Genomic DNA, 25,444 nt, shown 5'->3' on the forward strand with positions numbered 1-25,444 from the left:
ACTTGACTCATGAGCCTTTCATTATATTTTCTCTCCCCTGTCCAGTTGAGGAGGGGGAGTGACAGAGCAGCTTTGGTGGGCACCTGGCATCCAGCCAGGGTCACATACAAAGATTGGGAACTCTAAATGGGGATGAATAGTAAGATGCTTTAAAAAATAAATACATAAAAAACCTGTTTTGAAATTTGCCAGCACTAGCTCTATCAGGTCAGGCAGACTGCCCAGTGGTGAAGTGTTTTGTAAGTGCCTGTGGAATTTGGTTAATGATGTTATGGGTAGGACTGAATTGCAACAAACTTTCCCAGACAAGCTTTAGTCTTTGGAGCAATGGAGAGCTCAACACAGGCTAAGGGCTAAATATTCTCAAGAAGGTTTGTGGATCCATATGGGCTATGTTCTTATTAACACCAGCAAAGAAATTCAAAGCCAACTCAGGGATGTCTTTGAGAGCAGCTGCTACATGTTGACTGCCATCTAGACATAACTTCTAAGCCACCTAGACAACTGAAAACAATAGCCAATCCTGTATTTCTTGTTGTCTTCTCAAAGCAAGTGTATGAACTGTTTACAAAATAGTTCCACCTATTCCTCAGACTAAATCAGTCATATTCGTTGGTATTTTCCCTCCCTCTGTTTCTCTGTCTTACTATGCATCTATGCTTATGCTCTGGGCAAACACAAATTCCCACCCTAAACACTTTCAGCAATGATCATAGTTTATCTATGGGCAATATCTTTGGAAAGCAGTTTGCCTCCATATGCTATTCTGCCTCAGGAGAAGTACCTTACATTACCCACTGTACAGCGTTGTGTCTGGAAGAATCAGACAAGAGAATCCATGTTCTCATCTTCAAAGAGATTTTAGTCCCTAATGTTTACTTGGATGCCTAATTGCCACTAATTTCAGCAAGAGTTAGACTCTCTGTCCACTAGTCTTAATTACTGATAATTCACACTACTCTGTGAAACTACACTAGCTGGCACACTCAGGGATCTTTCTCCCAGCTCATGCCCTATAAAGTGAATCCCAGAGACAGAAGGGCAGAGAACCACTGTTTGAGACGTATTGGGTGGGATCTCAACTAACTGCTGCAATATAAAACTTATACAGCTAGTTTAAACAAGTTACTTAGCCTCTCACTTCCCCCACCTATCTTTAAAATATGTCGTATGGTGAGATGAATCTCGGTGTTGATGTTTCTGGCAAAGCATGCCAGAAAGACTTGCTCAGACTAGACTAGCCCTGAGATAGCTGATGTTAAGCAAGACGAAGCTAAGCTGTTGTGTGCCAAGCATTCATTTGTCCTCCTCTTGCCCACTTTTTCCCTTCCTCACCACGCTGAGCATTTACCTCTATAGAAGGTTCACATCTGCTCTAGAGTAGACCACTTTTCCCTGCAGGCTTCAACAAACCTGGTGAAGTGCCGGGTCCTGCACTTTGGTCACAGCAACCCCATGCAGCACTACAGGCTTGGGGAAGAGTGGCTGGAAAGCTGCCCGGTGGAAAAGGACCTGGGGGTGTTGGTCGACAGCCGGCTGAATATGAGCCAGCAGTGTGCCCAGGTGGCCAAGAAGGCCAACGGCATCCTGGCCTGTATCAGAAATAGTGTGGCCAGCAGGAGCAGGGAGGTGAGCGTTCCCCTGTACTCGGCACTGGTGAGGCCGCACCTCGAGTACTGCGTTGAGTTTTGGGCCTCTCACTACAGGAAAGTCATTGAGGTGCTGGAGCGTGTCTAGAGAAGGGCAACCAAGCTGGTGAAGAGTCCAGAGCACAAGTCTTTCGAGAAGCAGCTGAAGGAACTGGGGTTGTTTAGCCTAGAGAAAAGGAGGCTGACGGGAGACCTTGTCACTCTCCACAACTACCTGAAAGGAGGTTGTAGCGAGGTGGAGGTCGGTCTCTTCTCCCAAGTAACAAGTGATAGGACAAGAAGAAATGGCCTCAAGTTGTGGCAGGGGAGGTTTAGATTGGATATTAGGAAAAATTTCTTTACTGAAACTGTTGTCAGGTATTGGAACAGGCTGCCCAGGGAAGTGGTGGAGTCACAATCCCTGGAGGTATTCAAAAACCACGTAGATGTGGCACTTCAGGACATGGTTTAGTGGGCATGGTGGTGTTGCGTTGATGGTGCAACTTGATGATCATAAAGGTCTTTTCCAACCTAAACGATTCGATGATTCTATGAAACCTCTGCTGAATCTCTGTTTACTGTTTATGTGGAAGGGGTCTTCTGCTTTTTATAATTGAGGACATTAACTTGATTTTCTTCTACATCTTGATGTGATTTTCACTTTTTAAGATCATCTCAGACATAGTGAAGCTTTCAGACTACCAAGAAAATGCCTACTATTTCTTATAGAATGGTTTGAATAGCTGTCATTTCCAGTTCTTAAAATCATGTGAAAATATTAAGATATCAGGTTTAGCGGAAAATTAATTGAGAATATTCCACACATTATACTTTTCTCTTCTATTTCCTAATTGTAAAACAATTAGTAAACCATTATTCTAACAGTTCAAGTGTTAAGTGAAGATTTTTAAACTGAATTATATGTTTGGATTCACTTGTTGAGTCATTAGACTTTAACACCAATTTATGCCAGCACACACTGTCACAATGTGCCTGTAAAAAATATCTTTGTTGTGTCAAACTACATACTTACAGGATTTATTTTATTATTTGTGAGTAATGAAAAAGATGGAAAAACAACACGAGTGATAGAAATATGATTTTTAAGTACAATTTTAGATAAATATTTCCAGCTAAGTCACCCAAGTAATTTAGAGTGAGTAAAAGTGCTAAGTGATTAATTTTTAATATTTGTGAAATGCCCTAAAATAGAATTGTCATTGACTTGCTTAATGGTAGATAGTCTTTTTTCAGTGAAAATTGGATATATAACCTGGGAGGATATTGAAGGGGCAGTTTAAAAAAAAAATTTAGATATTTGTGTTTAGAAAGTAATAGTCCGACATGAAAAAAACCAGAGTACCTTAATTCATATTTTCAAATGAAATATGTTTTGTAGTATTTGATTTAAGTTACATTTTTTCTTTAGTTTACTTTTGAGGAACTGAAAAATGTTGTGAAATTCAACATTTCTCAGTTGACAATTTTGATCTTTACTAGAGCACCATTTCAAGGAAAATTTTTCAGTTAAAATATTGTGTTCAACTCTAATATGAAGAGGGTAAATATCATATATACCTGACAATGCTAATGTGGGGCCATCGTTATGCTCTTTCCAGGTCAGGAAAGGAAGCACTACGCTTGTTATCATTCATCATTTGTCAACAGTTCAAAATGCGGATCTTCTAGCTGCATTTGAAAATGGTGTCATCACAGAACAAGGAACTCATAATGAATTAATAGAACAGAAAGGAATTTACTACAAGCTTGTTAACATTCAGGTAGCTTTTTTGCAAACTTTTTTTCCTAGCTTTTATCATATTGTGTGCTATTGAGTTAAGCAAATTTAATTGCTCCCAAATGTACCCCCAGCTTTGCGGTGTTTTCTCAGCAGAAAAACTCTAGGGGGAAAAAGACTTCCCTGAAGAGTGCTAAACTTCATATTAATCAAATGTGCAAGTTTAATTCAAAGTTGTGAATTACAGGAATTCTAAGCAAAAAAAGTTTCTTTAAAAGTATGACATTAAAAATAAAGTATGTGAGACAGTAAAAATTAAGCTTGTGGTAGAAATAAAGTTCTAGAGCTGATCGATTCTCAGACTACTTTTCCAAGTCATAAAATTATAAAAAAGCTCAGGTTGGAGGGGACCTTGGTGGCTTATCTAGTCCAATCCCCGCTGAATGCACGGCAGACTCTGAGGTCAGACCGGGATGCTCAGGGCCATGTCCTGTTGAGTTTGGGGTACCTCCAAGGATGGAGACTCCACACCCTCCTCAAGTCACCTCCTCCAGTGCCTCCCACCCTCATTGTGAAAACTCAAACTCTTTTACGCAAGTACTTTTGCAAATCACCAGCGTCTTAGTGACTCAGGCTCCTGAAGTTTTGTCATGTAGACATGGTCTATTGTCATGGTTTAACCCCAGCCAGCAACTAAGCACCACGCAGCTGCTCACTCACTTCCCCCACACCCAGTGGGGTGGGGGAGAGAATCAGAAGGAAAGGTAAAATTCATGGGTTGAGATAAGAACAGTTTAATAGAACTGAAAAGAAGAAACTAAAGATGATAATAAGAACAATTATAAAATGACAATAACAATAATAAAAGAATTGGAATATACAAAAGTGATGCACAGTGCAATTGCTCACCACTGACCAACCCATGCCCAGTTAGTTCCTGAGCAGTGATTCCCCCCAGCCCCATTCCCCTCAGTTTATATACTGGACATGACGTCACATGGCATGGAATACCCATTTGGCCAGTTTGGGTCAGCTGCCCTGGCTGTGTCCCCTCCCAACTTCTTGTGCCCCTCCAGCCTTCTTGCTGGCTGGGCATGAGAAGCTGAAAAATCCTTGACTTAGTCTAAACACTACTTAGCAACAACTGAAAACGTCAGTGTGTTATCAACATTATTCTCATACTGAACCCAAAACATAACTCTATATCAGCTACTAGAAAGAAAATTAACTCTATCCCAGCCAAAACCAGGACATCTATCTTGAATATTTTTATTATCTCTCAAGCCGTCTCCTGAACTTCTCTAACAGTTTCCCTCAGGCCTTAACTTTGAAACAGCTGGAAGTCTTGCTCCTGTTCTTCATGGTTCCCTCCTCATGTTGAAAGTCCCTCTTCTTGACTTTCTGATTCTCTTTTACTTTAAGGCTCTTTCATATAATTTTTGCATTTTAAAGAAGTTTTCCAGTGGGTTTGTTCAATTAACTTAGTTAACTCTCCTGTATGTTTTCAGAAGAGTTTAACTTGACAAAAAATGAGAAAAAAAAATTCTCTGTGGCCAAAATTCCACTCCCCCACCCCTGGCCCCCTTTGTAAGTGTTAGTGCATTGGCAAGTTTTTCACTGAGTATAGAGAGGAATTTATGAAACTTCAATACTTGCTTGGGCTTTGTAACATTGTTCAGTTCTTATCAATCTTCCATTTACTTCACAGAAGTTGTTGTTATTTAGAATTGATCATCAGTTGAAAATACAGGATAATATGGCCATAAACAATTTTTAGCATGATACTGTTTCATTTCAGGCATCAGGAACTGAGGATCAGTTACAGGAAGAAGGTAATGCACCAGCTATCTCAGAGGAGGCACAGAAGGGATCAATACTGGCTGGACAGAAAAGACAATCCGCTCAGAAAAGCATAAAAAGGTTCAGAATACAGAATGATGAACCTGACGTAAAAGCTGTTCAGCTTGTGAGTGTCTCTCTTTTCTTACCTGCATGTGTTTTCCATAACTAATGGGATAAGAAAGAAACGTGATCCCACTCGAGAGAGTAACTTTTTAACAAAATATGCAAAGGCAACCTATGTGTCTGGTTAAACACTCATAAATTGACAAAATCACACAAGAGTTCTATGGAAACAGTCTTTTCCCCTGAAGCTAAAATTAATTTTTTGTTGTGAAACTTGAAATAGTTTATTTGAGGAATATTATGAAAAAAAATTACTTGAGTATGGGAATAGCCTAAGTAGCAAGATAATTCATTTAATTATAGAACAAAAACAAAACCAGGTAGTTAGTCATACCACTCAAATAACACACCCTGAATAGGAAATAATTACTATTTTTATCCAAATGTTTTGCTCTCTATTGTCTAAAATGTCTGTGTTAGCAAATAAATTACTGAAAATTAAGATGTAATTATTGAGCTGGCTAATGACCTAAAACTTCAGAAGGTCATATTCAGCCACGAGTAAGGAGTAATTCTTTTAACATTCAATACCATCAAATGTGAAAAGTGGTTTAAATTCACAATTTCTGTTTCTGGACAGTCTCATGAAGGGTAAGTGGGATTTGTGACTAATCCTTTCAGGTAAAGGCTCAGATTGTTATTGTTGGAAGAAATGAGAGCTTATAGAGCATTCATTGGTCTTTTCCTTCTTTTATGTTATTATTATTGGGTACTGAGTAACAGTAAGAATTTCTGCAGTTAATTAATACAGTTTTTAAAGATCAGTTAGTTTGGATTTTCCCAACATGAAATATTGGATAAGGAGCATATTACAAAGAATATACATGTCCCTCATTTCCCTCCATTAATGTTTAATATTTATGCAGATGGAATCCTTTTATTTTAGGATAAAAGCATACCTCCAGTTTCATTTTTTAAAATTATGGAGTTGAATAAAACTGAATGGCCATACTTTGTTATTGGAACTTTACACACCATTATCAGTGAGGCCTTGCAACTCATATTTTCAGTCATCATTTCAGGCATTATAGGGGTGAGTATAAAACAAAGAAGTAAAAATCTTCATTGTATGCTTTACCTTTTGTCATTATTTCCTGACTACCTTTATGATAAACCAATAAAATGATACATTTTTTTTCAATTTGTACTGCAAAGGTGAGGAATGGGCAAAGGTCCTTGCTATGGAGAATGCAAAATGTCAGCTCAATGTCTCACAGAGCAGCGAGGCAAATTGCACATCCTCAAGCAGATCAGCTCACCCACGCTGCGTGAGGAGGCGTTCTCCTGTGACGTCTCCAAATCTGCTTCACCCTTGCCCCTTTAGAGAAGGCAGTATGTCAGCATGAGCAGTGCAGGCCCACATGCACTCAGCCAGAGCCTTGCAGAAGATATGATGTGACACAAAGCAGTGCAAATGCAACAAGTTGAAAGGGATGTGAGGTAACGCTTCTGAATAGACTTTTCATTATAGAGACAATTTCTGTAAACCTGAATTTATGGTGTTAGAAAATGAAGTTACATTCTCAAGCTAGCAATATTTTGTACTAACATTTTCTGTCAGAACACATTGTTTTGTTGGAAAGGTATTAGTATTGATACAGTGCAGGGTATTATTACGGTTTTGACAGTGCAGGAGAGAGACAAACTGAGTGTGAGAGTACAAGCATATGTGTTTATGGGCGCTTATGTACCCATATGGCATTCATGCCATACCGAGAAACAATATATGGCCATGTTACTTGCATGAGTTGCAGAAGACAAAGATTACCTTACCTGTCTGCTACAGGAATCTGAATCAGTTTAGAAACAAATACAGCCCTGGAAGTGAATCTCAGATTCATGTTTTGACTGTTTTGGGATGAGACTCTCAGTCTTGTTTTCTCATATTTTTCACAGTTTCACCATAAAACAAGAAAAAGGAAAAAATGAAAGCACAACAACATCTGCATTTACTGGAGTATTTTTTTACAGCTATACTGTTATATGTTATACTACAGCTTGCTGTAGTATATAACATGAAAGATACTGAAATAGCCTATCTTAATTTTTTTGTACTCATACATGAGATGTTACCTTCCAAAGAACTGTTTGGGAAAAGAGCATTATATTGCTGTTATACTTCAGCTTTTAATGTAAAATGTAACAAGAAACATCCCTGAGGGAAGGGGAGCACGCTATGCAGTTGCAGTCTTTCAACAGCTGTCCCCAAATGATTCCAACATGGAAAATAATCTGACAGAGGGCAGAAGATATATATTTGGAAAAAACAGAATTAAGTTCCTTCCTTTATAAAACATTAATTTACTCTAAAAACTTTTACAAATATTTTCAGGTGTGAAAGGATTTATAACAAATCTATATTAGAAAATTTATATAATTGCATTGTAAATTTTATTGCTATGGACCAAGGTATAAAACAAGGTAAACTGGAGTCACTCTGAGCGAACAATAGATAAATTTTTACTAAGGCAAATTAAATTTCATTTAAAAATTTAAAAACACAGCATCCAAAATATGCAAACACAATGCAACAACAAAGAATATACAACATCCTGAAAGATCTATTTAAAAGACTTAGAGACCTTGAAGACCTCAAACCTTATAAAACATATTTGTGTCATCCAAAATTAAAAGCATTATCTTTATTGCTCTACAAACTTGGTGAAACCAAAACTATATGATCTTCTTGCTTCATGAACTATGATTTTTTTTTACCATTTATAAAAGTATGATGATGGTTTGTGGATGCTACATCTTTAATATTCATTTATCCACAGTTGAGATAAATAAGTGCATGGAAGCTTCAAATGGAAAATTATTTCCACAACAAAGCAAAGTCTCTATACAACGTATATCGGGTGGGGGAGTGTTGTTAACATACAGAAAACAAACAATAGAAATCTGTTTATCGCTGAGCCTTAGCCTAAAAAAATAATGGGTCTGTAAAATATAACACAGCATATTAAGAACAATTTCCCTATTTCTCTCTCACTAACTAGTCATTGTTTAACATGCAATAATCCTCAGCCAGTGCCTCCAGAAATGCTATTCTAAAGTCTTAAGACATGACTCAGCATTTTACAGGTGTAAATTGCAATAATAATTTACTGATGTAGGTTGTTCACTGACATGTGTTACTGATTTTATCTTGCCAAAATACCAATGAAGCCTTCATTCACAAGACATGTAAAATTGCTTCAGATCTGTAACTTGAAAGGAAAAAAAAATCTTAGTTCAACAAGAAATGGACTTATCGCTTTAAGTGTATGTAATGCATATAGCGTGTATGTAACAATAATGGGAAATTATTGCACTGTAACTTAAGTAAATTAATTTTCAAAATTTTCTCTTATAGATGTTTGTAGAAAAAGGAGAGGCTGCCGTCAGGGAGACAAATAGTATATATCTACTGATGTTCTTAGGTTTTGGACTAATTTCTTTTGTCACTTTTTTTCTTCAGGTAAGTTTTTGTTACTGCAGTAGTTCATGGTATTTGAGGCACTCTATCTCAACTGTGCTAAGTTCTCAGCACCTTGGTGTTAAGCAGTACACAAGAAAAACGATGATGAACTTTCACTATCAGATAGGTTCAAAATATAGTAAGAGGTTTCAAATGTTCTCTGTGCTATAAGCTGACCTCTTTTTCCTCAGCAAAGTAAAGTTTGCATGTAAGGCCCACACTACACCACAGCCTGTCTAGGAAACCCAATACCAACAACTCTGACAGTACTGATAGTAACTTTGGCAGCACAGGTTTAGATCAGGTTTTGAATCTTCTGTCTTGAGTAAATGGTTGCCTCAACAGCTGCTCTGAGCTCTGTGCAACACTCCTGTCAGCATCTGATCTGGTTGCACTGAAACTGCTCTGCATGTACATGAACTCAACCCCTTGGATTTCTAAGAAAACTTACCAAAAGTAACTGAGAAAGACCACATCATATGCTTAACTTAAGATTACTCACAGCTCCATACCATGAAAGTTAATTAATATTTCAGATCACCTCTTCAGTCTATGGGATGCATCCTTCTGTTTGTACAGGGTCAAAAAGTTTTGACCGTATTTTGTGAAACAGAGTCTAAATTTCTACGCACACATAATTGTTCACGTGGTCATGTGTATTTGCCAATGCGTGGTATTACGTATGTTGTGGGAAAACTGCCAAGTTCATATATAAATCAGTTCACTTGTTATGTGACTTGATGCGCATCTCATTTACATGCACAAATCCCTTTAGTTATTGCTCAGCTACTTGTGTTGGCCTTGCCCAATCATCTGTAGACTTCTGAACAACACCTTGCAACCTTTTGCCTCATGCCCCTGAGGCAACAGGGTGCCTTTTCTGAAATGATGTCCAGCCCTTGCCTCTCTTCAGGCAGAACCAACCTCAAAATTCCTACTTCTGTGATGCCCTTGGAAAAGAAAAGAAGTTGGTGGTATAGCTCTTATGGATATTTCTCCACCCAAATGTGTCTCCCTGTCTCCCTCATCTCATTCCTGCGTAGTCTGATCCTGCATGGCCCTGGCCCAAGAGGGACAGATTCACCAGTACATCTTTGTGCACACTGAGTTGTGTTGTAGTCAGTGAGTGTCTGTGCAGGTTCAGATGCTTCCTCTAGAAAATAACGAGTAGCACTACAGTTTTTTGATTGGAAGCACTTTGAGAGAGAGAGGGAAATCCCTCGTATTTGTACAGTGACTAAAATGAGTATAGGGTCTTACGTGTGATAGCACCAAGCCTGTTACTTTGAAGTGAGCAGTTTCTGTTTGAGATCAGGTGTGATAAAAATATTCCTGCAATTAAAACAGTTTGGTGGGGCCTGAAGACTATTACATGGTATACACTTGTTTCTCAAAAAAACAATGTCTCATTCTTTGCTCTACCCTTATAGGTGCTAAATTTAGCTTTTAAAAACTTTGATTACCTCAGTTACAGCTAGAATATTTTTTAGTTAGTAATATTCTTTTTAATATTATATGCAGATAGTCACTTAACTATTTATCTGAAAAAGACAAAAACTGTGATTAGGTAATAAAAAAGCTGGTTTGGGTTTTTTTTTCTCAAACTGGGTGTCACATTCGGCAAAGCTGGAGAAATCCTTACAATGAGGCTTTGATCCATAGCGTTTAGAGCAATTCTGAGACAGGTAAAAGCATTATATATTTAGCTTTCTGGATCTTTAGAAATGCTTGTTTGTTTACATGCCATAAATTGTCTTTATGTTCAGTTAAGTAGCCATGCTGCTATCATATCCATAAAGATACCACACTGATTTCTTTAGCTCAGTTTAGAAACTGACTGGACTAAATCTTCATAACAGGTCCAGGTAGATATTTTAAATGGTTTTAAAACCTTTTTATTGATATAACCATAGGTCAAGTGTAAGAAAGCTCAAAGGTAATGGTAGTGTTTATTTAGGATATTTAATAAAATCAAAGCACCTTTGGACTGAGGGCCAGAGAATTTAGGCTGTATTCTGAGACTAAATCTGAAATTCAGATCAGCGTTCATGGTCAGTTAACTCCATGTATAGGCTAGGATCCACAAATAATTACTAGTGAAGGTTATAGGACCAGGATATCTGACTAGCTGCACTCACTAAACTGGTGGCTGCTCCTGTGTAGCAAGGACAGAGTCAGAGAGAGCCACAGTAGGGGTCAAGGGTAGAAACAGGGCTCTGCTGTCAGTAGAAGTACATTCAGCAGTGGAGTGCAAACTTCTTAAAATAATCAGCCTGAAATCCAAGCACAGCAGCCTCTAGTTGCTAAGCAGTGAGGAGGATGGCAAGGATCCTAACTGCCTGCGTAACCAGCCTTGTTACCATCGTTTGATGGTTGGCATGAGCTGCTTCCTGGTGCTGGTGCTCAGCATCCCTACCCTGCTGCAGTGTGGGTAATGTACCAGTGCAAACTGGTAAGCCCTGCCTGGGAGGTACAGTCTGCACTGGTACCTGCCCTGAAGGCTTGCCAGCATTTCCAGTTCGTATTTCAGCACAGCTAGAGCTAACTCAGGTATTTTTACCCCTCTTTTACTGCCACTCCTACCCTTACCAGTTGATTTCCTACCGAGTATTTTTTTTTAATTGATCAAGTATTTCAAGGAAACGTTGGTATTCAGTATCTTATTATCAATCCACTGCATAAATTCATTCCTTCCCTGAATTTCTATTAAATTTTACTCCCAGCTGACACAGCTGTAGGCGTGCATGTGATCCCTGAGGTAGTAGAAAGCAGAGCAACGTGAGACTAGACACATCACTCCCTTGCCTTTCACTCACTACAGACAGTGGTTTATCCCAACCACGCTGTTCTGATGTATCAGCAAGTCCGGGACCAAAAAGGAGGTTTCTAAACAGGCACAACTCCACCACTTCTTCAGTCCATACAGCTGAGTGAAGTTTTCCTGGACTCCACAGAGGGTTGTTCCCTCCTTGAGAAGTTCCCAGAGCCAACCTGAGCCGCATCATCTTCCCTTTTGTTAACCCCTTTCAGTGGAGGCCCAGATGCCCCCTTCTTTCTGGTTTGTATGGGAAGGGATTATAGGTCACCTCCTTGGAAATTAAGTCCCATGAGACTTTTTTTGACTAGCCCAGGAGTAAAGTGAGGTCTCTAAGACCATGCTGAATCCCAACAGATCCCTGGAGGAGGGGCTTGAAAGACCCTAAGGGTAACAGAGAGGTTTTCATGGTCTGTCAAGTATATGTCATTATATTCACTTTTCTCACCCTGGTGTGAAAATAGTGTCCACCTGGCATCATGTTCAAGTATCAAGGACTACAGCAGTGGGACCTGAGAGGGTTTTGTGTATTAGCAGCAACACATGTGGTGCATTCTCCATATCATATAACACCAAAGCTACCGTCTGGCTAGGTGAGCCTACAGCCAGACTGAAACTGGTTTACATCTTTTTTTCTTACTGTATTTAAGAATACAGTACTTTACTGCACTTAAAAATAATCCCTCACCCTCAATAAAACCCCAAGAATTCAAAATGCAGCATGTTTTTTGATGTCTAAATGTTATGCATTTATACACTAATGGTAGGAAATATAAAAGCTCTTACAGCAACCTTATGAACAGTTATTACACAAAAACTCCATATCGTTGCTACGAACTATGTATGCATAACGTAATACAAATACTTAGATTGTTTCATGATAATAAACTTTTGGTTTTGATATTTGGCAAATCTGGAGGAAAGATAGAGTGAATGCTTTATTTTTGCTTCCTAGGTTTAAATAAGACAAATGTTTTGCATTTAATTCAGACATTTTAATTTTCAAATAAGTGCTCTAGAGTCACTGATCCCTCTGACCAATTAATCTGAATTGCTAATGAGATACAAAAGATCAACAAGATTTTTTCCCCTGAAAATAGTGTCTTCCAGATGAGGAAGAAGTAGTGTTGAGTAACCTCCCAGTACTGCATATCATTTTACATATGTCTTCGCAGACACCACAGCAATTTTGCAGCAACACTCAGACTTCCGTAACGCTTCACAGCAGGCATACAGATTTCACCGTACTTGTAACTGACAGAGAATTAAGAAGTATTTTTAGCTTTATATCAGGAGAAAGTATATTGTTTAGTTAGTAGTCTTTGCAGATGCATGTTATACATCCAAGTAATTGTCCCTAAATGGCAGATTCCTTTGTATTGCTATTTAGTGAGCATCTGATCATCAAAACCATGATAAATTCACAGGCAAAAATTTCTTGTAAAGCTACATTTAATATGAAATAATGTGGTAGTGTTTGTGCTATTGCAAAAAGGATATACAGATTGTTAACATAACTTAGGTTTGAGGTTTGTGTTCCTGTATCTTTATTAAACTTTTAGGTCTATTGTATTTATGGTTACATGTAAAGAACACCATATTGTGTTGTCATATGTGTGTCATTCCATTGTAATCCGAAGTGATTAAGTTCTCTTATGCAGCTTAATTAGGTGATGTGCAGACTAAAGTTTTTAAGATGATAATACTCTACTTCATGTTGTAGGAGATCAGCTGGTTTGATGATCCCCAAAATAGCACTGGAGCACTAATTACAAGACTTGTTAATGATGTCTCACAAGTGAAAGTAGTAAATAGCAAGCACTGGCATTTTTCATATCTGGTTTAGCATGGAGTAAGTTACAGATTGGATTCTATAGGTAGAAATCCTGTACTCACAGTCATCTGGAAGCTGTTATTATTTATTAAATAATATAATATTATTTATTAAATAATTATTTATTAAATAATATTTATTTTGGTGTCACACAAAAATTTAATATCATAATAGTAGGCAAGATATGTATTTTTTTATAGATATATATCTTTTCTTTTAGTTCATATTAATGTTCAGTCCTGTTATCTCTAGTATAAATGAGTCATCCAAGTAGTCCGTTTATTTAAAGTTATTTGTCCAACCTGCTTAGATATCTAGGCAGCATTATATTTCCCTGCTAAATGTTACAAATATTAAAATGCTTAAGTGTATGCCTCAAAATGAGGATTGCTCTCATTACAGCAATATGTTTGTTCACATGCTTAAAGTTAAAACTGTTCAGAGAGAAAAAATGGTCATCTTGGACTCCAAGTTAGGAAATGTCATGTTTCAGGAGACCTAGCAAGTTTGAAGACATGGTTCTACATCTAAAAATATGAGATTTATGAAATGTCATTGTATTTGCTTTGGCAAAACATGAAAACAAGGACTCTAAGTCTGAGCGAATAAATGGAAACAGAGGAGGAAGACTAGATAAGTTACAGAAGACTTGAGGGAATGATCTGTACAATAGAATCGTTTTTCAAAAGATAAAGCATCCCGTTCTGCAAAATATTTAGGCCAAATTAAGCACTTTCACATATCCTCTGGTGATTAAACCTCAATTGTCTAGGTAACAAATATTTCCTGTCTAGTTTTCAAATAAAAAAGTGTAAGCTACAATGGTTTCATTCTTTTCCAGGCTACAGGTTCCAGACTGGCACTAATTGCCAAAAATGTAGCTAATCTTGGGACTGGGATTGTTTTGTCACTGATCCATGGCTGGCAGCTTACTCTTCTGCTTTTAGCCATTGTGCCAATTATTGCTGTAACAGGAATGATTCAAATGAAGATGCTTGCTGGACATGCAAAAAAAGATAAGAAGGCACTGGAAATCACAGGAAAGGTGGGTTCGGTGACATTTTAATTTGTTTTTATGTTGTACTGCACAGTGTTGCTTAATAGGGACATTGGTGATGGATCAAGAATATACTCCTCAAAGAAGTAAAAATCTGCATTGTTGTATTGTTCTGACAAAATGGCGATAGCAAATATGAAGCTGAAAATTGAAAATGTGAGTTATTAATTTATGTGCCAAAGTATTTTGTAGCATTCAGGCTGTACCAAGCATTTTAAAAGTCATGGGTCCCTCAAGCCTGTCCCGAGTTTGCATTCATGTTCCCTATTCTTTCCCAGCACTCTGCTTTTTTTCCCTCTCTTCATGTCTTTCCAGCTTGTTTCTTTTCAGAGCCCCTCTCTTCTACCTGTCACACATCTTCTCTTTCTCTCACCTTGCAGTTGTCTGTGGACTTAGTATAAAAAGGCGAAGTATAGAAACCATCAGTAACAAGGATGCATGAAAACATCATGGTGACAGTGTAGCTGACTGTGCCCTGCAATCCCTTGCTCTGATTTTCATTCCTTCCCCTCTCAGCTGGGAAGGGAAGCAGGAGCCTGAGAATCTGCTTCAAAGAAAAATGTGAGTGTGGCAGCAAAGAGGGAGGGTGTTACTTCATTTCATAACTTTGAGGAGAACTGTTTTCTCACTTCCCAAGATGTGCTGTCTCAGGACATGCTTTGTGAGCACACACCCCAAGGAGCACAGCACGCGTGTGATCTCCTCTTCTGCTCTTTCCCTCCCTCCCCTTACACCGTGGTCAGTTGTGCGGAGGAGTCTGGGCACAGCAAATCTTATTCTTTCTTTCCATGGTCTATATTAGGAAAGTTTCTCAGAGGTGCTTCTGTGACTCCAGGCTGATTAGAAAATATTCTTGGGTGTTTACTCCTAGCCCTTTTCACACTGAAATAAAAAGAAGGAGATTCCTCTTGGCTTTGCCTGCCAGGCATTTTGGTATAAATCTACATAGCAATGATTCATTGTAAGGTCAAATCACAAGGCATCCACAGAATGTTGTCTCCTGACACATGTAAATGAGTATTCTCTCATAATATTTTTTCCCAGTAAAAATTTAAAAAATAGTCAGGAGAATGCAAGGGAATTAACTCATCTTTTATTTATTGTGATTTCTACAACAGTTTTCAGCTGAGACTTACCATGCAACTTGAATTTAAAAAAGTCTCACAAAACTTTTCTGAAATAAGTATCCAGTGCAATCATTGTATGATCTGGCTAAAATTGTTATCTATTTTCTATGTCTCCTTCCAGATTATACAATGATTGCACTGGCAACTTAGCCTTGGCTGATGACAGTGTTTGGGACCAAGAGAGGCAAGAGAGGGTAATGCAAGGACCAGAAGTGAAACTTGGAAACCTCTGTAAGCTCACAGGTTGGCTGTTAGAAACAGTCCAAAACAATTTTTCTTCTTAGAAGAGCAAATTTGTTAAAGGTTGTTAGTGAGACAACTGTAAAGCTTCTCAGCCTCAAAGCATATTTAAATTGGCTGTGCAGAAAAAATTTTCACTTTACCTGTCTGTAAAACTATTCTTATCAGTAAGAGACATAAAAAAAACATGACGTTTGTCTTTGTAGGGGAGCCAGATAATATTTACATGCCGTTACGTTAGTTTTTCCATGTTATTTAATTATTTCAATATCTTATCCCTCATGTTACTTTGTTGTGTTTCTTATCTGTAGATTGTCTAAACATTTATTCTACTTATTATGTAGAAGTAATGATGTAGAAAGAAGGGTCTGCCAAATGCATGTATATAGTTAAGGTTTTGGAGGTTAGCTCTTGTGTTTAGATCTGCTAGGCTTTTCCTTTTTCCTACTGAGTTGAAGGCTGAGTCGTGTTTGCTTCCAAGCTGTTTTCTACACTTACAGTAAAGGCTGATGATTCACAAGCCTAGAGGTGTTTTGTTACACATTAAAATAAGACGTTTAAAGAGATTTATTTTTAAAAGAATATATGTGTTGAAGAAAAAATTCAAAATACTGTTACTAATTATTCATGAAGTTTTGCCAAACAAGTAACCTGTTGAGTGCATTTTTATGCACTGAAATATTTTAGTTATCTCATAGTCAAGTTGTTTAGAGCTGATTATCATTATCTCATGCCAACTTCCTTGGAGACTATTTGTAAGAACAGTTACATGATTGTTAGGCAATGCCTGAATATCTGGTTTTGGCAGACTATATTAATCAAAACAATTTTTTTCCAGATCCCCAGTTTCTGGCAACATTTAAAACATATGTATTTCCATAGCAATTCAGCAAAACGTTTCACTCTCAACATATCAAGCAAACCTGAAGGAAAACAAGTCCCAGGCATCTATTTTTAGCTCTAGGTAAAAATCTACTCTTCTCTTTGAAAGAGGGGTTCTTCCCGGAAAACTGCCTGTGGAGAAATGCCATCTTCACATGGGAGATAAACTACTCTCATTGAAAGGTAGTGCAGAAGCAACATAGCTAAAAGAGAGTAAACGTAATTTATGCCTTCCTTATGAGCAGCAGAATTCATCGTACACATCTAATGGAGTCAGTTAGCTCCTGGTACAATCCACGAGCACATGTTTTGGAGTGGTACAGACAATACAAGGGGCTTTTGTGAAGGTAGTGGGATTCCACAGTGTACAAATCTTACATGGGTGACAATATGTGAGAAAGAATTGAGCTTGAGTCCCAGGTCCTAGGTGACTTTCTAGACAGTGGATAATTTTTAATTTTCTTTTCCCATAAAATGAGTGCGTTGGAACTAAATTATGAGCTGGAATGAGTATAGTGCTCCATGAATATACCTTACAAAATCACTTTCCAAGATGCTTTACATTTTGAGGTTTGATTTGCTGGATTTGACCAAGGCTAAGTCAACTGTTGTTATTAAAAAATTTGCTGATGATATTAATTAACTACAAGTAAATCCCCTTAATATTTGGGGACCATTAAGAAAATTAAGGCATGAGCTTCCACTAGTTTTCAATCAAGATTGGGTACCTAGCATCATTAATCATTTTGGAAAACTTCTACTGTTTTTTCTTCTGTGGAAAACCAGGAAAATTTTCAAAGATATAAAATTAATAGGAATTAGATGCCAAGCTGCCATATGGGCCAGGAAAATCTGTCTCTACATTTTTCAGAATGGCTAGTGGTTTGGTTTTGAGTTTCTCCTTTAGGAGTTTTGAAAGATTCCTGATTTTCCAAAAATGCTGAGAATGCACTGTGGGAAAAAGAATTTCTTTATGGGTGAGCTCAAAATCACCAGCTGCTTTTGAAAATGTGGACATATGTTTACCCTGCAGTTCCAAATGCATTTGCAGGTGATGTAGGCTTGTTCAGTGTATCCTGACTGGGCTCCTGCAGCAATGACAGTTGCATGGCATCATCGCTGTGACAGATTACACAAGCCCACTGGAAAATAAAATCCTATTGCTGGCCTGTGCTAAAATATACGCTGGCTCAAATTCACTGCTATAATCCACGCTAATTGGATATATTTAACAGCAGCATATCTACAAATGTTGCAACCATGCTTTCTACAGTATTGTAGACATACTTCTATTGCAGTTATTCTATCTATCCAATTATGTTTAAAAATTTCCATATAATCTTGTTTTTCTGCTGATGAATATCTGCTCTCCAATACAGATGGCTTCAGAGACCATAGAAAATATTTGAACTGTTGTTACTTGGACTCACGAAAGAAAATTTGGGCTTATGTATGGACGAAGTTTGCAAGTATCACATAGGTAAAGGAATGCTTCTTAAACAAAAGTTATTGAAATATTCCTTTTTAAAATTAGCATAAATTATCAACAATAAACTGAATCTCAATTTATCTCTGTCAGTGCATCATAAAATCTTTCATTCCAAACTCAGCTTTGACATGAAAAATATAGATTATCCTTCCCTTCAAGCTAATGTTCTTGACATTTTAGCTAATGTTCTAAAGGTAACATTCTAAATGACTTTTTTTTTTTTTTCAAAGTCTCCATGATGTTGTTATTGGCTGCTGTAATTCTAGAAATGGAAGCCTTTATTAATTCTTATAATCATGAGCCCTTTCTTCTGAGGGAATCTGCTGTTTAACAAACAAAAAGTCAGTTTTTACCTGTATGTTTAGGTAAGATTCCTATAAAAAACAGGGGGATTTTCCCAAGGAAGGAACCAGAGGGGTGGACCTGCATAGCAGCTTCTGTACTTGTTTACTCTGCTATTTTATCGAAGTACTATTGCAGAACATATGAAACCTCATGAATTGTCACTTGCTTTAGTTCAATGTAAGATAAAGCACAAAGATTTGTTCTAGTGAAGTCATTTCTGCTTTGTAGAAATTCTAAAGTTCTCAATGATTTTCCTCATGTGTCAGTTAGTTGAAACTTTGAATTTCAACTGTATTATAATTCTGAAAATAATTTTAATGAATGTATGAGGTGAAGACAATACAAATTGTACATGCTCTAACTATTTAGAGTTAGAGCAATTTCTTCTTCTATCCCAATAGTCTCATTGGTTTTTGTAGACAGAGAGGAAACGGAAGCATATGTGAATGATGATGACTAGGTTAGGATATTACAAAGTGCTAGAGATTATTTTACTTTAAAATACTAAGGACTTGTGGATTCCTTTGAATTATAGGATACTCTTCAGATTCTTGAATGTTACAAGCAAATGTACAATATGATCATGATTTTTTTTCTGTCACAGAGATTCTGTAAAGAAGGCGCATATCTTTGGATTTACTTTTGCCTTTACACAAGCTATTATGTACTTTACTTACGTTGGGTGTTTTGGGTTTGGTGCTTTTCCAGTGAGAAATGGACATATGCAGTTTAAAGGTGTGCTTTTGTAAGTATCTCTTTGTTAGGTTCTTTTTTTGTCCATATGGAGAATATATTTGATTTTTCTATAGGTATCATGAAATTATGGAGTACAGAAGTGAAAAAAATCGGTATATACTTCTGTTTTCCATTCTTCACCCTTACATTCCCCTTTCTTTCTTACCCTATCACAAATCCAAAATAAGTGATGCTTTTAGACTGTGTTTAGCTACCTACATATGATTTCCCTTGTAATCAGGTTGCCTAAGGTAAAAGGAAGACAACATGAAGACAGGCCTTGTTTTCATGGTCAACAAGGTTTCTTTAACAACAGAATCATATGGCTTAGCTGTAGGGAGTGTGGGTAGGCAAGATTAAAAGGTAAGTGGAGCAAGCAAGGAGTGAAACTGAGGTGAGGAAATTATGAGCCCTGGGATGGAGGGCAGGAGCAGTGGAGAGCAGGAGAAATGTTCGGCAAACACCCAATCTGGAAAATGTCCAGCCACAGCTGAAAAAGCTTCTTTGAGTGTTTCTGGTGAGTTTTTCCCGTTGACTGGCACCTTCCCAACCTTCTCTTTCCTCTGTCCCTATCTCTAGCACCTACTCAAGTCTTTTGCTTTTCTCCCTGCAGCTGAAATCCCTGTCTGTATTTGTCAATAGCCACCTTGTCTCCTGTGCACATTCCATGCTTGCTTTCAGCCTTGCCACACTTGCCTGGCAAAATATGTTGCAGAAGCTAAAGAAGCTTCTTACCCTGATTCCACCAACCCCTTCTCAAATACCAGGATTACCCTCTCTTCCCCTAAGCATTCAAGTGAATCCCTTCTCCTCGTGTATCTCCTCTCCTAATGCCCTTTGCTCATCCCAGATTTCATGCTTCTTTCTCATCTCCTGTTTTCTTTCTGCCTTTTTCTCCTGAAGTCAAGGATTTGGTTGTGCCTGGAAGACTGGACCCGTCAAAGGAAATATGGAATGGCAAACTTCTCCATAATCCTCAGACTTCTCCACAACTAATACCTTCATTTTTATAGATGAAGAAACTGAGCTGCAAGGAACTATACATCCTACCACATCTCATGCATTAAGAACAGAAATCAACACATCCATTTCTAATAAATCCAGACGAGTGGGCAAGGAAGGGAAGCTTAGAGTGCTACTCTCCTCCCTACAAACAAATTATGGATTTTCTCAGTAAGCAAAAAAGTCACAGATTTTGCAGTAGACAGCTCTTACCCTACCTCAGCCTTATTAATGTGTATTTATCTGAAGCCCCTAATCTGCCCATAAAAGCTTTTCTTGCCTTTGCCACACCAATGTCAATATATTTTTCTCCCTTTTATCTTTACAGAGTGTTTTCAGCTATTGTATTTAGTGCAAAGGCATTAAGACAAAGCACTTCTTGCACTCCAGACTATGCCAAAGCCAAGATGTCAGCTGCCCACTTGCTCATGCTCTTTGAAAGAGTACCCTCCATAGATAGCTACAGCAAGGAAAGAGAGAAGCCTGTAAGTAAGCACAGTGTTATGCACAGCATAGCATATTCTTCTAATTTATTTCAAGCCTGTTTTTCTTTTTTTTCTCCCACCCACATCATAGCTACTGAGAACAAGTACTGTGTGAACCCATCCGCATCTGACTCATCTGACCAAAATGGGGTTAAGCTTTGCTTTGTGTCTTCTCCTGCCAAAACCTCACCTGTCTCTTGGTGAAATATATTTAAGAGCCAATGGCAATAGGATTAATGCAGCAGAGGTAATTTTTCAATACTTTCTTGCATGAAGGTACCTGAGCATGGACCTTGAACATATAACTAGGCCTCTAATATTTAACCAAAAATTTTTGAGGGATAACTTCTTTGCAAGTTGTCCATAATAGATTGTCACATACTTTAGTGACCGACAATGTATATGAACTTATGGTTGCATGTGGCCTGTCATATAACAAAGAGGACAGAACGTTCCAGAAAACTATCACATATATATTATAAACCTGTGTTTATTATGTATATATATGTCTATATATGCATATATATGCATACATACATAATAAAGGAAAATAGCTGTGAGGTCTTATGAAGTATCATACATTTGAGCTGTTATGTGGATTGCTCATTTGCATAGGTCTATATTTACATTTTATATATACTCATTGGTATGAACTATATTTCTTCTTGTGTAGGCATATATCCATATTACATATATCACATTACATTTTATAGTAAATTAATTAGAAAAGTTCTTTAAGTAGAAGGATTGACTCTGTGCACAGATCAAAAATAGTAGATTATTTTCAGTACCTTTAAGGACAAAATAAAAAAAAAAACAGCAAAGAACATGCCAAGAATCTGAATGAGGTCCTTGCAAAGCAGACAGAAGCCAGCCACCTAGAGTTATTGTTACTTTTGAAAATGTAATTTGTTTAACAGATGGTGTAAGAGAAGCTGTCAGAATTTGTGTTTAGGGAACAGATTTTTAATTAAAATATGCCTGCAGAGTAGAATATTTAGGAGAGAAGTCATATTTTCACAATAGCTTCTCACTACATACTAATTCCTGGGAAAAAAAAGAAGTCTGATCCTTTGGAAAAACTCCCAGTGATCTCTTTTATGAACGTTCTTCATAGTCCTTTATGATCTGTTATGTTAGCCTAAAAAAATTGACCTAACTCTACTGTTTCAATCAGAAAATATTTGGTGGAAACGTAACATTCAACAATGTGGCATTTAACTACCCAACCTGACCAGAGGCTGAAGTGGTCCAAGGTTTGAATCTGAAAGTAGAAAAGGGACAAACTCTGGCTCTTGTTGGTAGCAGTGGCTGTGGAAAGAGCACTGTTGTTCAGCTGCTTGAGAGATTTTATGATCTACTCAGTGGAGAAATGGTAAGTGTTCCACATCAAAGTGTAAGTTGCAGGTACATGAAACATGCTTACTCTATTTTATTAATATAATTTATTTGCTTTTTTTTCCCCTCTTAACTAATCTCATTACATGTTTCCTAGTATAACTACTCACTTTTGTCAATGTTTCTAATATATTTTTTTTGTAATATTTTTGAAAATTAAGGGCAGGAACACATGGATTTTCAATATTCTCTATGGAATCATGGGGCAAGTAGAAGGAAAGTAAAATTTCTAAATTTCCCATGCCATTTCAAGTTATTAGAACAAGATCCAATGGAGAAAAGTTGCTACATTGGCCTGACCAGAGCCTACTGGTATCACTGAGGTTTAGTTTAATTAGAGTAAGGATGAATTGTTGGGAATTTAACAGCAGCACTGCTTAGGGTAGCCACTGAACTTCATTGTGTCATCGCCTAGCATGTAAAAACTAAGTAAAGGGAAGAGAAAAAAACCTGAAAAGCTCCTCTTGGATCTTGAAGCATCTGGAGGCTGCAGATAGATGTCTGTGCGTTCCTAGGATGGTTTTGTACTTGCCAAATAAAGTGACGTCATATTTAATCTGTTTCTTCACTTACATCTGTATTTCATCCATGGTCAGGGCTTCAGTTCAGAGGATTTTGATCCTTCCTCTAAAAGTCAGAGAAAAACATGACCACCAGACTTTCCAAACCCAGATATCTACCTCCCACCATAGTCCTGACTCTCTGTGAAAGGCAAAACTGTCATCTGTAGCTCAAACTGAACTGCAGCCTGAAGCACAGATAGCCTCTTTGACAGATGGAGGTGCTGGAATGACCTTTTGGCTTCTTCTCCCTGGAGTTTGTATTTAGTTCCTGATGCTTGTCAATGAGAGAATGGCCTTGAACTGTGAGAAATCTTTTTCTAAGACTGGAAAAAATACTTACTTATTCAGTGCTTAATCATTTAACTGCTTCTATTACATTCTGAGGGAGTAAGAAGACAGATTCCTCTCATCAACCCACACAGAAAACAGCTGGCAAGTTGTTGTGGCTTAACTCCAGCACAAGTCAAGTTATTCCTTACAAAGGAGTCCCTATTCTCATGTGCACACAAATACAATTTTTCTTGTAAAGATAGAAACATTTAGCCTATTATTTTTTAGTTGATCATTGTACTGAGGAATCCGAGCTCTGGGTTAGGGCTCTCTTCAATGCCAGGCACTGTATAAACAGAATAAAAGGATGATCTGGGCTTCAAGGGTCCAATGTCCCAGTGTACCCGCAGGCACAGGATGGTGATTTAGTCCACAGCTCATTAGTTCTGCTTTAGATAGAAGTCATGAGGATAAATGCTGATGTTTTATTTTAGACAAAATAAATCTCTGCATAATGGAGACAGTTAAACTTATAATTGTGGATGCTAATGTCCAGATAAGGTACAGTGGGAGAAGAGGAGGAGTTCAAGTGCTGATATATAGAGTTTTACACATGTATCTCATCTTACATGAGCGAGTGATGGTAAATGAATTTTTCTCACTGATGTACAAGGATGATATTCAGTTATGGGATTAGGGACTACTGTCCATTACTGTTCCCCATTACTGTCATTTGAGAGATGAGGACATCTGACTCCCAGATCAGCATAATGGAGATGGGATAAAGCTGCTAATAAAGGAAGTGGCTGTGGAAACACTTTATGGTATACATCATCTACTTGTTTCTGAACTGGATCTTTCTGTCACCAGCATAGTACCAATGTCTCTAGTACTGATAGCAAGATGGCAGAGAGAGTAGATCTGTATTGGCTCTTTTAGTTAGGGTGATAAACAAATGGGTTACGATACAGTGGCTTCATACAGCTGAAGTTTTTCCAAGATTCATAGACATCTGACGTTTTTGTATTGATTGCAACATAACTAGGCTTTAACAGTCATCTCCCATCTCTGCTGCCATGCGTAAGTGCCTAAGTTAACAGACTCACAGCATGAAATGGCCTGAGTGCCCTGTCTGCTAAAGGCCTTAATGGCGCTAAATTAAAAAACAAACAAACAAACAAAAAAACACACAAACAAAACCCAGCCATTTGTAAAGTACTATGATTAAAATTCTTTTTTTTCTTGACTTTTTAGCTCCTGGATGGCCAAAATGCAAAGACACTAAATAGCTAGTGGCTGAGAGCTCAGACTGGTATCATCTCACAAGAACCAATGCTGGTTGACTGCACTATTGCTAAAAACATTGCATGTGGGGCTACCAGTTGGGAGGTGTCACGTGAGGAGATTGTCAATGCAGCAAAAGAAGCCAATATTCATTCCTTCATTCAATCACTACCAAAGATAATTAGGCCCTCATTTCCAACTTGGAACTGGGGGAAAAAAACCCATAGTGCCTATTCATGCTTTCCTAAGTAAATATGGGTTAAAAGCATTTATATTTCCATGACTTACTGAATTAGACATTGAAATTTAGGGGGGTTCCCCCCCAGAAGACCTGAAGGACAGAGAGCTAGGAGGTGACAGCGGCTGCAGGCATTTGCTCAGTCCCACTGCTGCAGATACCTGAATGGGGGGAAGTCTTCGTCTCTGCAGGAGAAGCATCTGTTAATAAAATAAGCTGGATGATACTGGTACTCAGGCAAGTCATTCTAGGGAGCAAGGGACATGTAGAAAGTACTGAAAAAGAGGCTGGTTACTTCCCTTTAGTTAAGTGAAAGCAATAGGAAAGTGCTAAGGGAGCCTAAGGAGTGCTGGTTTCGCCCTCCTTTCTTGCAACATCTCATTAGCCAGGTATGTAAAGTCACACACAGAGTTGGCTTAGAAAACCAGGCAGAAACCCACCATCTTGTTCCTGCTTCCTTCTCTCCCTTTCCTTATTTATACCTGTATATAACCTCCTGGTTGCATCTGATGTGACAAGCTGAGTCTCCAGTAGAGTGGATCTTTTTGCTGCAAAATAAATAGCACCTTGGAGGGAAAAGCAGTCTCAGGTTTTCTCCATTGGTTGTGAATAATTACGCTAGGAAAAAAAAAAAAATCCCTGAAGTTCATCTGCTCATGTCCCACTGAGCAGCTGCTGGCAGCTGAATGTAGGCAAAGGCATTTCCTACCTGCTCTCTGAACTGATCCGCTGAAGCTAACACCTGCTTGTCAGCTCGCTCTTGTGGAAAATACAGGCTAGAACAAATATTTCTCACATCAATAAATTCCCACAGACTTAGGAGGTTGGTGGGTTTCCCCTGCAAAGCCTCATCCCTTAGATGAGAGATGTACATTTGTTCACACAGCAG

At 37.9% G+C, this 25,444-nt stretch overlaps 1 pseudogene; it reads left to right on the plus strand.

Annotated features, from left to right (window-relative positions):
• The window catches only part of LOC115339271, a 45,280-nt pseudogene that overhangs the window by 17,039 nt on the left and 2,797 nt on the right, over window positions 1-25,444 (plus strand).

This window comes from Aquila chrysaetos, chromosome 3 (assembly GCF_900496995.4).
Source record: "Aquila chrysaetos chrysaetos chromosome 3, bAquChr1.4, whole genome shotgun sequence".
NCBI lineage: Eukaryota > Metazoa > Chordata > Aves > Accipitriformes > Accipitridae > Aquila > Aquila chrysaetos.